We start from the raw sequence: 12,774 nt of genomic DNA, 5'->3' as shown, positions 1-12,774 counted from the left end.
TATACGGTAGTTGTGTGTTGCCAGAGCTGGTGAAAACCTAGCTACTTTTACTACATTCCCCCACCCCCCATATGTCTCTGGCGTGTAACATAATATATAATCTATACAAACTGTATAAATAATTATAAACATAAAGAATTTTGTAAATAAGAAAGATACAAATGAGAGTGAAAACACAGGAGGTTTATATTAAAAGAAGCCCTGTCCTAAGGAGCTTGCAATCTTGATTTACAGCAGGCACCAAGTCTAACCATTACCATATTCAGTGCCTTTATAGTGTAGTTCTTCATATTGGGCCTGTGTAGGGTTGATTGCACTATAGCTTACTAGAAATGCCAAGGCATATTTTGCATCTTAGCCTGGACATGAACACATGCCTTTTCCAGACTGACTTTTCTATTTAGCTCAAGTGCTGAATGGAATAGATTTCTGTAACCGTGACTGAATACAATCACATTTAGCTGTCAGAATAGCGTGTTCCTCTCATGCAAATGTCATTGCCACTCACTGGATAGAACAATCTCATTTCCAGCCTAGTTTGCAATGGAAACCAGTAGCTAGGAAAGGCTAAATTGAAATAAATATATAATAGAACCCCGTAGCACTCTAGATTTTCAATACAGAACACGCAAATCCATTTGCTGAACAAAACTGGAAGCAGACATTTTTTTATGTTGTCAGATGGGCTTGTTACTATGTAAGAAATATATGGGCATAACTCTGTATAGATATTTTGTTAGATAGCATATTTGTACTTTAAAAGAACTGAGGAAATTCATGATTTGCAGTAAAGTTATGGTCACTATAACCTGGCAATGGCTTAACTATAAATTACAGGGCCCTTCAGCAAAATCTTTTTGCCCTGAAAGGGTTTAGATCAGGGGTGTCCAAACTTTTGGCTTGCCGGGCCACATTGGAAAAAGAAAAATTGTCTGGGGCCACACATGAAATACACAAACACGTTTGATTTGTAAAAATAAAGAAAATACATAGAAAAGAACTACAATCCCAGTTGGATAACCAGATACACTGGAATATGGGACACCTGGATATTTAATAGACATATTATTATATTATTATTACTAACTGGGCAATGGGCAGAGTCCACCCTCCTCCTATTTCCTCGGGAACCAAGCGTTTCAAGCTGAGCCGCATTCATATGCATCCTGGGCCGCACGTGGCCCTGAGGCCACAGTTTGGACACCCCTGGTTTAGATTATCTGATTTACACCTATACACTGTGCAACAGTTACAGAATCCCTACGGCTCTGTGTTCTTCTGGGCCCTTAACCAGCAGCAGCTGGGCGTGGTGTGTTTATTATTACTGCCCCAGACCCTGGGCCTAGCACTGGAAAAAGGAAATTGATGGTTTACACACCTGTATTATTTTCAAGGGGTGGATTTATTGAAATAGGCATATTGCAACCACAACCTGAGGTTGACACTTCTATTACAAAATAGAACTAGACAATGCTAATTTTAGGCTAACAAAGGGCAAATGCATTCTTGCATAAATAAATATATCAACTCCATGGTTGATTAATTATTTGATAGCAGGTATGTTGATTTTCTCTTTCTGCAACAAGTATCCCTTTTTCAGCCACAATAAACACAATGTTATGCTGTTCTCTAGCATGCTCATCAAACATCAAGAAAAGGTAAAATCAAACAAATGAGATAAAACAAAATGGATCCCCCTGGAGCACAATACAGAGATGAAATCCTTTACATTAGACAGAATATGACTTACCACTGTAGTGCAGAAGTGTGTTTGCTTCCTCCATGTAGTTCAATTGCAGCTTTTGGATAAAGGGAGTCTCATTTGCCATAGGAATCAGTGACAACAACAAAGAGAAGAGGAGGTTGTGTTTCCTGTTTGAAAATCTAGGGCAAACATAGATTAAATCCCAGACAATTTCATCAGCATCACAGTGTCCTCGCAGGATTTTAGGATTGTGTACAGTATTATTTAAGATATGTATACAATAAAGTCAGATAGCAGCAATGCAGGGAGACAGACACTGGCTGGGCGTATACACACTATGTGCTGGGAATGATAAAAAGGGGGGAGGGAAGGATGCCAGAGAGAACAAACCGATGCTCTTCAAAGACACCTCTTAACATGTAAAATCAATAGGAGGGGGAGAGGTGAGCAGATCTGAAGAATAATCATCCATGAGATCTGTTGCTCGCTGCCTTTCATTCGCCCTCTTTTAAATCCGGAGATGAAAAATGCCAAGTGAATTAATAGAGAGCGATGATCTTATCTGAAAGGATTATGAAATATTCATTCTTGGTCTTTGCTAGTTCAGGTTAGAAAAGGGAAACATTTTGTATTAAAAATGAATAGAGATTTTACACATTTTACACTTGAAAAGCAAGTTTAAGGAGCTTTTGTAGCAGGTGCGTGCTACTGCACATTTTAGCAAGTGTGTTTTGAAGGGCTTCCTGAAACTCTGCTAAACCATAATATTGCAGGGACAAGGAGTACAATTTTAGACTATGTGAACAAGGTAAGTAAAGTGATTTGAGGACATAGGGATGCTTTATTTTTGTCAACATACTGGATTTTATTGGGAAAAATACTGTCAGCAGCCAGGATGTAATTTGGGTTTTATGTAGCAGTAGTAGCTTGAAGCAACCTAACACACAGGGCCGCCATTAGAAATCACAGGGCTCCGTACATCAAAATTTTCATGGCCCTGCCCACCCCAGCCCCCAAGCCCCACCCCAAAGAAAAATTGGGGCCCCAAAGAATATTTTTTAAAAAAACATTGGCGCCAGGGCCCCCCTTACAAGTTAAAAAAAATGGGGCCCCAAAGAATATTTTTAAAAAAACATTGGTGCCAGGGCCCCCCTAACAAGTTAATAAAAATTGGTGCCCCAAAGAATATTTTAAAAAAAAACGTTGGTGGCAGGGGCCTATAGAGTATTAAAATAATACATTGGTGGCCAGGGGATTGAAAAAACACACACACATCGTGTTCAGAGGAATTGAACTCGTGGCTTCAGGACATCAATTTCGGCTGTTTTCATGACTTGGGTCTTTTCTCAGCTTCGGGACTTTGGCTGTGCTTCTTTTTGGCACTTCCGCGTTCGAGACTTCGACTTTTCGGCAGCTGTGTGGGCAGGGAGGTCCCATGAACTGGTGAAAAGGAGCCACGTAGTGGATAAAGTTAAAAATAATCAATTGATTATGATTACTTTATGACAGGTAATCATGGAAATGTGAAATCTCGTATATTAGTGAAAAAGAATGCGCATACTACTTAACTAATGAGCTTCATTCAGAAATTGAGGGAATCCTATGTTGCTACAATGTGGTCCTGAATAAATAAGAAAATATCAATCTAAAAAATGTATTTAATTTAAATAATCAATATAATAATTTATGAAAGAAAAAATGTAATTCAACTAAATATTATCCCACAAGTTAATTGAAGAAGGTTCTTCATATACATATAAAATTATTAATTCTTTAAATGATTCTTTATGTACAAATCAAATCATTTATTAATGCATTCTTTTCTACTGCATATGTACAGTAAGTAATATGGACTGTTAATAGATTGTAATCAGTTTAAAGAGAAAAAATAGGAGCATGGAAGTTCACGGAAAGCAAAGTTGCCAGGAAGTAAAGAGAAGGAACGCACGCATAACCAAGGCAACCAGCTCCTTTAAGAAACGAGAGGTGCCTACAATGTCACCTTGAAGCCTCTGAGGAAGTCGAAGCCGAAGCCAACGAAACGCGTAAGGCAGGCTGTCCGACGTCACCCCCAAGAGCCAAGCAGGGTACATGCAGTTCAAAGACAACGTTAGTCGTGGTCAGAAATAACTAAACCGGGACCATCTTCAAGCTGGTAAATATAAAGGGGGACTCGATACGCTTATTTTAAACCCACAATTGTGAGTGTATTTTTAAATTTTTTACTTAATAAAGAGATCTACACTATCTCTGTGCTGCATATCGAAGTTGCCTCACAAGGAAACTTTGGCGACTTCTGAAAACGCAGCACCGCATGTGCTTTAGCGGAGGCGACTTTTCATTATAGCTAGTGATGGGCGAATTTGCGAAATTTGTGAAACGGCACCGGGCGTTTAGTTTTTGACGCCATTGTCCGTTTTTTTGGACTAACCCTTAGCCTTTAACTAAATAAGACTTGCCAAAATATTTTGTGTCTCAAGGAGCCCCCTAGTACCTTCAAGTGCTCCAGATGGTTCTAGTGCCATTCTTTCCAGAATCCATCCTACTCCTAATTTGCTGCATTCCAGTTTGGCTGTAATTTTACATTCTAGTTCTTCATCAAATCAAATTTTTGTTCTAGTCTCACCAAGAAATTGTTATGAGTATTGAAGTACTGATTTTAAAAAAACCATTATGTAGGATAGGAACATTTTTATTTTTTCGTAGCAATAAACCTGCCCTTCTTATAGCACTTCCACCTCATAGTCACTGACCACTAGTGCTCCATGTATATTAGTTATACTTAATCTTGTTATACTAATTTTAGAATATGAAGTCCAGTACAGATAAAGTTCTTACATAAGTCTTCACCTTGTTGGATTTCTTCCTGCATTTTTCCATATTTCTAAATTAAATTAATACTGATTTAATGGGGATTTTAAATGCCACTTCTCTACACAAATTAACTCAAATGTCAAAGTGTAAAAAAGATACCGTTTTCAAAATAAACAAACAAATTGATTTCATAAGTTGTCACTTTGCTGTGGAACTCATAACTCTGGTGCCTCCAGTCACATAACTAGCTGAATGGAGTTCACCCATGTGCAATTAAAGAGTAAAATGATCTCAAAATAAATTCTATACACCTGTTTCTGAAAGGCCCCAGAACATATTAAAAAAACTACATAGACATTATCATAAAGACCATGGAACTATGAAACAATCCTTTCATATACCATTCCAGCTTGTGATATAAAAAAAAAAAATCACAGTTAAATCAATTGTTCAAAATGGAAATAATACTCTGCTTAGAAAATTGTCACCTGATGTTTCTCTAACCAGTATGAAGCAGATCACAACACCTTTCCTACAGTTATAAGGGCTTATGTAAGTCCACAATTGTATTTGCTGTCCCCGCAATTTCCTCACACTCAGTTTCTTTTAAAATCACTTTCATTAAAGGTTGCTTGGCGTCTCTTGGCCCATGCTGCATTCTGTTCTGAATTCAGTGCTGCTGTTTCTGTTGACAAAGGGGAACCCTGGTGCTACCACAATCTCCAACCACATCGTATGGTTCCCTTAGTGCCCTATGTCAATTGCTGCGTTTCAGTTGTGCCAACAGAATAGGACGCACGCATCACTCATGTGCCAAATACAAGAAAAGACACCAGCAACACCAGGCAGGCAGACTTAAAAAATATTCAGCACAATCACAGATAATTTATGACAAAGCACAAGTGCAGCTGCATTGATTTTGGCAAATCGGAAGCAATTGCAGTAGGTCAATCACAACTGCACAACGGGTGTGTCTACTTGACTGCAATGACCCTGGAATGCTAGGTAAAAAACACATGACCGGTGCAACGTCGAGTCTGTACCCCTCCCCTCTGAGCGAAACCCCATACCTCCTGCCCAATGATACACACATACAACACTGGTTTGGAAAGAGATGGCCACAGTTGTTTATTTAACAAAATAATACTGTTTGTATAATAGCCGTTTGTATAACAAACCATTTTACCCCACCTTTATTTCATCCCCCCACCCCTGGGAAAAAGGGGGGGGGGTGCTGAGCCTCAACTGGTAAGCTTGGTTCCTCCTCCATTTTTCCGGCCCCTAAACCAGGCTACATCCTATGAGGACCCAGGCCTACCAGGCTACATACAATTGCTGTAAAATACCCCATTCTAACTCCCCCTGGGGGTCCTTGTAAAGGTACCCTCCGCCACTGGCGTGGCCGCTTGACACCTTAAGCACGGCACGACCCGCCACTCAATAACCCGAGGGCCCGTTCAATACCCTCCATGAGGGCCAAGGTGAAAAAGGAATTCCCCAACTCGGACAGATGAACTCTGTCCGGACTGAAATAAGCTGGCATTTTATCGTCCAGGTTGGAATGGCGTATGACAATTCCACCAAACTTTCTCACAAATGAGGCCATCAGCTTGTTCACCTTGACCCTGCTCTTATCCATTTTGTCCCCATCCCTGGCATATCTCCAAACTAAGCGCGGTACCATCTTAGACCAAACCAGAATCAAATCCAGGAACAATCCCCGAATTTTATCTAAGTCCTGTTTCATAGTTAACACCAACTCTCACTGAGACCGAAGTCCCATATCATTACCGCCAGCGTGTATAAGTAACACATCTGGACGGCGACCAGCCCGTACATGCCACAACAATGTAGGCCAGACTCCCGGCCAACTCAAACCTGGAACGCCAAACCAAATGTTCACCCGGCCTTCGGGAAAGCCCAGCTGCGAACCAGATTTCTTAACTGCAGCTCGCCGTCTGGCCCAGGAGATGTAGGAATGGCCCAGTAACCACACAGAAAGTGAACCACCTCTCAAAACAAAACACAATAAGTACACCTGCAATTACCCAATGAAACACACGAAGCAGGAGCGTATAGCAATTAACATTTAATAACCTCATCAGAAGAAAACAGACATGTTTAAACCGGAACATAATCAGAAAGGTATAGAAGAACAACCCATAATAGACGTTAAACTAGCAGACTTGGCTGGATATAACCCTGAAACCGTTTGGATTCCCGTCTGCCGATCCGTTTTATGATGGCATCACCTAAACCTAACCGCGCCGCCTCGGTCGCTGCTCCTATACGGAAGGAATGCGTACCAAAGTCGGTTGGCTGTACTCCAATTTCCTGCAAACCTTTCCGTAAGACACTTAAGAATTGAAATCGCGTGAGCGGGGATCCATCCTCATGAATGAGCAAAGATGCGCCAATGCTGTGCCTCACCTCCAGGTACCTTGCCATGCCCCCCACTGGACAGGCTAAACCACCATCCAGTCTATACAGGATCACGTCCACTCCTTTCCCCCACACATCCGTTTTGGATTTGCGAAGCCGAACCTGGACCGAAGAGTCGGTGACGCTCAGATCCGTTATCCCTAGTCCTCCCGGTACTTTTTTGCTGCTGCTCACTAATTCACCTACTCGAAATGCCCCAAAAAAGGCAAGCACAAATGTTTCAACGTTTCAAAAACTGAAGTGCAGCATCGTGATAGCACCTCCTGAAGTTTGACTAGCAAGTCAAAGGAAAGTGGTCGTCTAGTGTCCCTGGAGGCCTGCTTCTTTTTAAGGCCTCGAATAGCCTGCCTAATCAGAAAGTTTTTCGTGGGATCCCCATTGCCTGCCAATTTGAAAAGAAATGCCAAAGCCGCCATGCATTTTTCTATTACTGACACTGATTTGCCCGTCTCGGCCAACCAAGTCACGTACCAAATTAAAGCAGCCCTCCTATCATGAATATCTTTGAAGCCACTATACTCCGGTCCCGCAACTCGGCTTCCCAGATAAACAAAGCCACCACTATCGGGAATAACTCGAGGAACGCTAAGTTCCGTATCAACTCTGAATCACACCAATCACTGGGCTTTTTTTCGCGCAACACCGGCCAGCTAGATAAGCCCCAAAACCCACACTGCCGGCTGCGTCGGTAAAAAGCTGCATTTCCTGCGCCGTGGTTTCAGGTGCCTGGAACAAGACTGTACCATTGAAATCACTCAAAAATGTGTCCCAAATCTCCAAATTCGCTCGTATATCTTTGTTTAGCCGCACGTGATGATGAGGTGCAGTAGCGCCCGACGTCGCTTGTGCCAACCTCCTACTGAAAACCCTGCCCACCGGTATAACTCGGCAGGCAAAGTTTAACTTCCCTAGTAAAGACTGTATTTGGCGCAAAGTGGGTTTAGCAATCAGTCTGATCTTACTGACCTCAACTCTGAGGTCCTGCACCTTGCTGAATGGGAAGCGGCATTCCCCAGCCACCGAATCCACCTCAAGGCCCAGGAACTGCATAGTTGTCGCTGGACCTTCCATTTTTTCGGGGGCCAACGGTACCCCAAAATGTTCCGCAACCTCCTGCAACGTATTTAGGATGTGGAGGCAATTATAAGACTTGGCTGGGCCCACGCACAGGAAATCATCCAAATAATGGACGACCTTGTTTACACTTGTTTACACTTGTTTACGAACAACCCATTCCAAAAACGTGCTAAACGCCTCAAAATAGGCGCAAGAAATAGAGCACCCCATTGGCAAACACAAATCCACAAAAAAGGCTCCCTCGAACCAGCAACCCAATAAATGATGGCAATCTGGATGTATGGGTAATAGGCGGAAGGCCGCTTCAATGTCAGCCCTGGCCATAAGGGCCCCACGTCCTACCCCCCGAACTATCGCAATGGCGTGGTCAAAGGAAGTATACGAAACTGAACACAAATCCCGATCTATAATCATCATTCACCGAGCCTCCTTTGGGGTATGACAAGTGGTGGATGAGCCTGAATTTGCCTGGGTCTTTTTTGGGGACTACACCAAGCAGAGAAACTCTCAAATTATCAAACGGTGGGGTGGTAAACGGACCAGCCACACGACCCATCTGAACTTCCTTGTACAACTTATTCCGCACAACCGACGGGAATGGGAATGGGATCCCAAACCCATCCCTAAACCCCTGTTCCAACAAAATGGCCTCCTTGCGTTTACCGTAGCGGGCAAGCCACGGCTGCATCGCGTCTAGCCTCACTGGTGTTCTCCCCTTTTGAAGCATCACTTGTTTTGGGGTTTCCTTTCCCCTTCTTGAAGCAGCGGACATAAGAGTGCGCTCCCCCGCAACCTGAACATTCGTGCTTGTACTTGCAGGAGTTGCCGAACTTACAGTGGCTGTCATTAAACAGCCAGCAGTAGCACGGCTTAATAGGGGCCGAGGAGGCGGAATGTTGTGCCCCCCGCTGAAAGGGGGATGCTTTCTGAGCCATCATGAGTTTGAGCCAGAGGATAATGTCCATCTGGTCCCACCTCATAGAAGGGTTAGCTGCCAATCGCTGCCGGAACTGTTCGTCATAACGCCACCATGCGAGCCCTCCATACACCTTAAAAGCTTCCCAAATACCGTCAACATAACAAAAAAGGGAGGAGCATCGTTCGGGGTGAATCTCCCCTTTAATACTGGCCAAAATGCAAAACGCCCTTAACCAATTGCCAAAGGTTTTTGGCAATTTTGAGTACTTTTTCTTTTTCTCCTCCTCCTCTTTTTTGCTATCTTTTTTGTCATCCTCCTTTAACTCAATTGTCTCATCCAAGGGGAGGAGGGAAAACAATTCCACAAACTCGCCCTTCCAAATCCGTTCCTTCACTTCCTGCTTTACATGAACTCCCAAAGGGCCAGCGAATGACACATAGGCATTCTGTCTGGCCGTCTCAGTAATGCCGCTTAAAGCTGCCCTCTCAGATTCCCTTTTATCATGTTCACTGTTTTCTCCCGGGACCTGATCCTTACCTGCACTCACCACTGCCGTGTCACTTACCACTGCCGCCACCTTTGGTGCTTCGGTAATTGCTGATGTGGGTGCTGACCCCCCGACCCAAACCTGGGATGGCCCCCCCCACCGTGCCGGGCCTTTGACCCTCCCAGCCCGCTAAAAACTGCTTTAGCCCATTAAGAAGTGTAGTGTATTCCTCCCCTTGCCCCACTCCTGTTGTGTTTCCCAGGATCTCACCTCCTGGTCCTGTGGCATTAGAAACCTCTGGGACCGTAACCAGGCTTGCTAGATGTGGCGAAACTCCTTGTGCTGCTCCAGGCCCCTGCAGAGCCGTCTGGCGAGCCCTGGAACTTGGCCGGCTGGGTGACTTGTGGGCGTTGACTTGGCTGATGTCACCTGATGGACGACTCCTGACGAGCCGACTGGTCCTGCTTGGTGAACGGCTCCTATACACCCTTGCCCTCCTGGAAGACGAGCGGCTCCTGCTGACCCTACCGTGGACGAATGGCATCTGTGAGACCTCGTCCCCCGTTCAGTGGAATTGCAAGAGCGAGAGTGTTCCCTCCTCCGCCCCCATCCCTCTCCCTGTGGGGGGTTCTGTCTACGGCAGCTCTTCCTCTGTGTAACCCGGCCCCTTTGCGAGCCGTGTGACTTCCCCGTGATAAGTTATGGGTGCGGGACCTGCTCCTAGACCTGGATGACTGGTACCAGCTTCTGCCCAGACATTCCCGCCCTTGTCCTGTATTCCCCCCTCATCTCCCGAGCGGAGGTGGCCACCCTTTGTATAGGAAGTGCGGTATGAGTGTTAAAGGAGGCCGAAGTACCAGGCCCCTCACTTGGGGCCGTAAACTCTCTCTCTCTGTGAGTCGCCTGGCCGTCCACCTGCGCCTTGGCCGTTACAATCCTGTCACCCGTACGGTTAACCCGCGCTGCTGGTTGTTTTCCCTTGCCGGTAGCAAGGGGAACTTGTACAGTACGTTGGCTGGAGGGTGGGGCGGCTCCAGCAGTCCCCTTACCCACTCGTGGGCTGGCGGTAGTGGATGCCCTTTTTTGCCCTCTGGTGTTGGTTGGTTGTGGGCCAGGGGGTGGTGAGGGTCCTGCACTACCCCCCCCCCCGTGGACTGTTAATCCTGGGCCTATGTGGTCTGGTGGCCCTGGGTGAATGGGGCCCGCGTGAAAAGCTCCTAGCCACGTTGGTATTGGGCCTGGGGGGAGGGGCAAGACTTACATTTACCTCCTCCCCCCGTGGACTGTTGGTTCCGGCCTGGCCCTGCGACCCGCCGGGTCCAGTTGCATTAGGGCCGTGCGTGCGGGGCCATAGCACAGGCGGCCGAGTTATGGGGATGTTCGTTGGGGGAGTGGAGGGGCTTAATTGCCTCCTGTCTCCTCTTATATGTGTGGCTCGGCTGCCCCCCAAGGAATTTGTGGCCCCAGGCGATCCTGGCCCCCCATCGCTGTCCCTGTGCTGCCTTGGCCCCTGGGGGAGGGGGCGGGTTCTGTTTGGCCCCCTTCCGCCCGTGGACTGGTATTGGGGCCTTCTGCTGCTGTTGCGCTGCTGAGCGTGGGCCCTGAACTTACCACCAATACTTGCCTGCTCTGGTCTGACTGCTCCTCTTCTTCCCGTGGTACCGACAACCATCTGCGTCCTCTTCCAATCCGACCCGACGAGGCGCTCCTCTCCTGCGACTGCTCACCGCGATGTCCTGCTCCCGATGACGAGCCGTGCTGGATACCCGGACTGAGCCTCTGCGGTGGACGAATCCTCCTCGCTGGACGTCTTGTCACCGTCTGCTCCTCGACGCCACGAAGAAGATCCTTGAGCTGGTCCTGGAGCCATGAAGATCCGTGCTGCAACGCCGCCTCCCGGAACTCTCTCACCACCCGGTCCTCATTGTCTCCATGCTGCGTCCTGCTGCTTCCACGTCCCAGCGCCGAATGGTGAGTATCCTGTATGCTCTGCCTCTTCTGCCGAACCCGGGAACCAATTGGCCAATCCCAGAGCACCATCCAGAAAGGGGGCGGGGAGTGGCCCTCTCCTTAACCTCAATGAGAAAAAAAATCATGACGATTGGGTTTGAAATTACACTTTGTGCATTGCACTTGCAGGGGTTCATGTGCCCTTCTTCTACGCTGCTCTCCTTGGCTATTGATTAGATTTGACTATAGACTATATATTAAATTTATCTATATAGAATAGATACATCATTAGTAAGTTGGGTTGAAAAAAAGACCAAAGTCCATCAAGTTCAAAACCTCCAAACACACCCCAGCAGGGCCACCATCAGGGGGGCACTGGGGGTTCAAGTGTACCGGGCCCGGGCCTGAAGGCGGGGCCTGGCAGTGCTAAAGAGTCGCCCCCCCTTGACAGCGCCGAAGCCGTACCGCCTCCTTACGATGTTCTGAATGCGTAAGTGCTGAAAAGCCGAAGTCTCGAATGCAAAAGTGGCAAAAAGCCAAACAGCCCGAAGCGGCGAAAAGACCTGAAGTCACGAAAACAGCCGAAGTCCAGAGGCGGCGAAAAGACCGGAGTCATGAAAACAGCCGAAGTCCAGAGGCAGCGAAAAGACCTGAAGTCACGAAAACAGCCGAAGCCGAAGTCCCGAGGAATCAAAAAGACCCAAAGTCACGAAAACAGATGAAATTGAAGTCCTGAAGCGGCGAAAAGACCCAAAGTCACGAAAGGAGGCGAAGTTGAAGTCGAAGTTGAAGCCATGAGTTCAATTCATCTGAACACCAATGTGTGTGTTTTCTTTTTTAATCCCCTGGCCACCAATGTATTATGTTTTTCAACAAATCATCCAAGCCAGGAGTTGATTAAATCTTCCATTAAAATCACAGGGCAGGGGTGGGTTGTTCTTTTCTATCATGAAGCATCATAGTTTAAATCCTCCATCAATTTTACCAGTTGAGTTGTATCTCTTTGCTCTATCCATCTCATTAATATCATTCTTAAGGAGAACAAAACATACTCAAGGTAAGGTAATTCGCGCCTGATGAATAAATTCACCCATCACAATCTGCCAGTTCTCTATCCAAGTACAAGTATGTTCCAAGCCAATATTCTTTAATTTAGCCAGTACCCTGTGTGATACTGTATCATATACTTTAGCAAAGTCTAAGTATAAGTCTAAGTAGATCATGTCCACTGTCATCCCAGAGTCAAGTTCCTGCTCACCTCTTCAGATAGCAATTAAATACAGTGATTTAACTATTGTGTCTATATTACCCTTCATTATTCTAAATATTTAGATCAACTGACCTCTATAGTTAGAAATTGCATTATAATAATACCAATTT

General features: G+C 45.7%; 1 protein-coding gene across 2 annotated transcripts in view; it reads right to left on the bottom strand.

The window, feature by feature from the left end:
- Positions 1 to 2,147, bottom strand: part of LOC108715395 (protein BEAN1) — a 32,954-nt gene extending 30,807 nt beyond the window's left edge. The window contains exon 1 of one of the 2 annotated variants that reach the window (XM_041561136.1): positions 1,751 to 2,147. The gene's annotated coding sequence lies outside the window, so the exon portion shown is untranslated. The remainder of the gene's footprint in view (positions 1 to 1,750) is intronic. The other variant, XM_018260482.2, reaches the window with a different exon arrangement.
- Between the last annotated feature and the right edge of the window lie 10,627 nt (positions 2,148 to 12,774).

This window comes from Xenopus laevis, chromosome 4S (assembly GCF_017654675.1).
Source record: "Xenopus laevis strain J_2021 chromosome 4S, Xenopus_laevis_v10.1, whole genome shotgun sequence".
Classification (NCBI taxonomy): domain Eukaryota; kingdom Metazoa; phylum Chordata; class Amphibia; order Anura; family Pipidae; genus Xenopus; species Xenopus laevis.
This window is presented reverse-complemented; position numbering and strand designations above follow the sequence as displayed.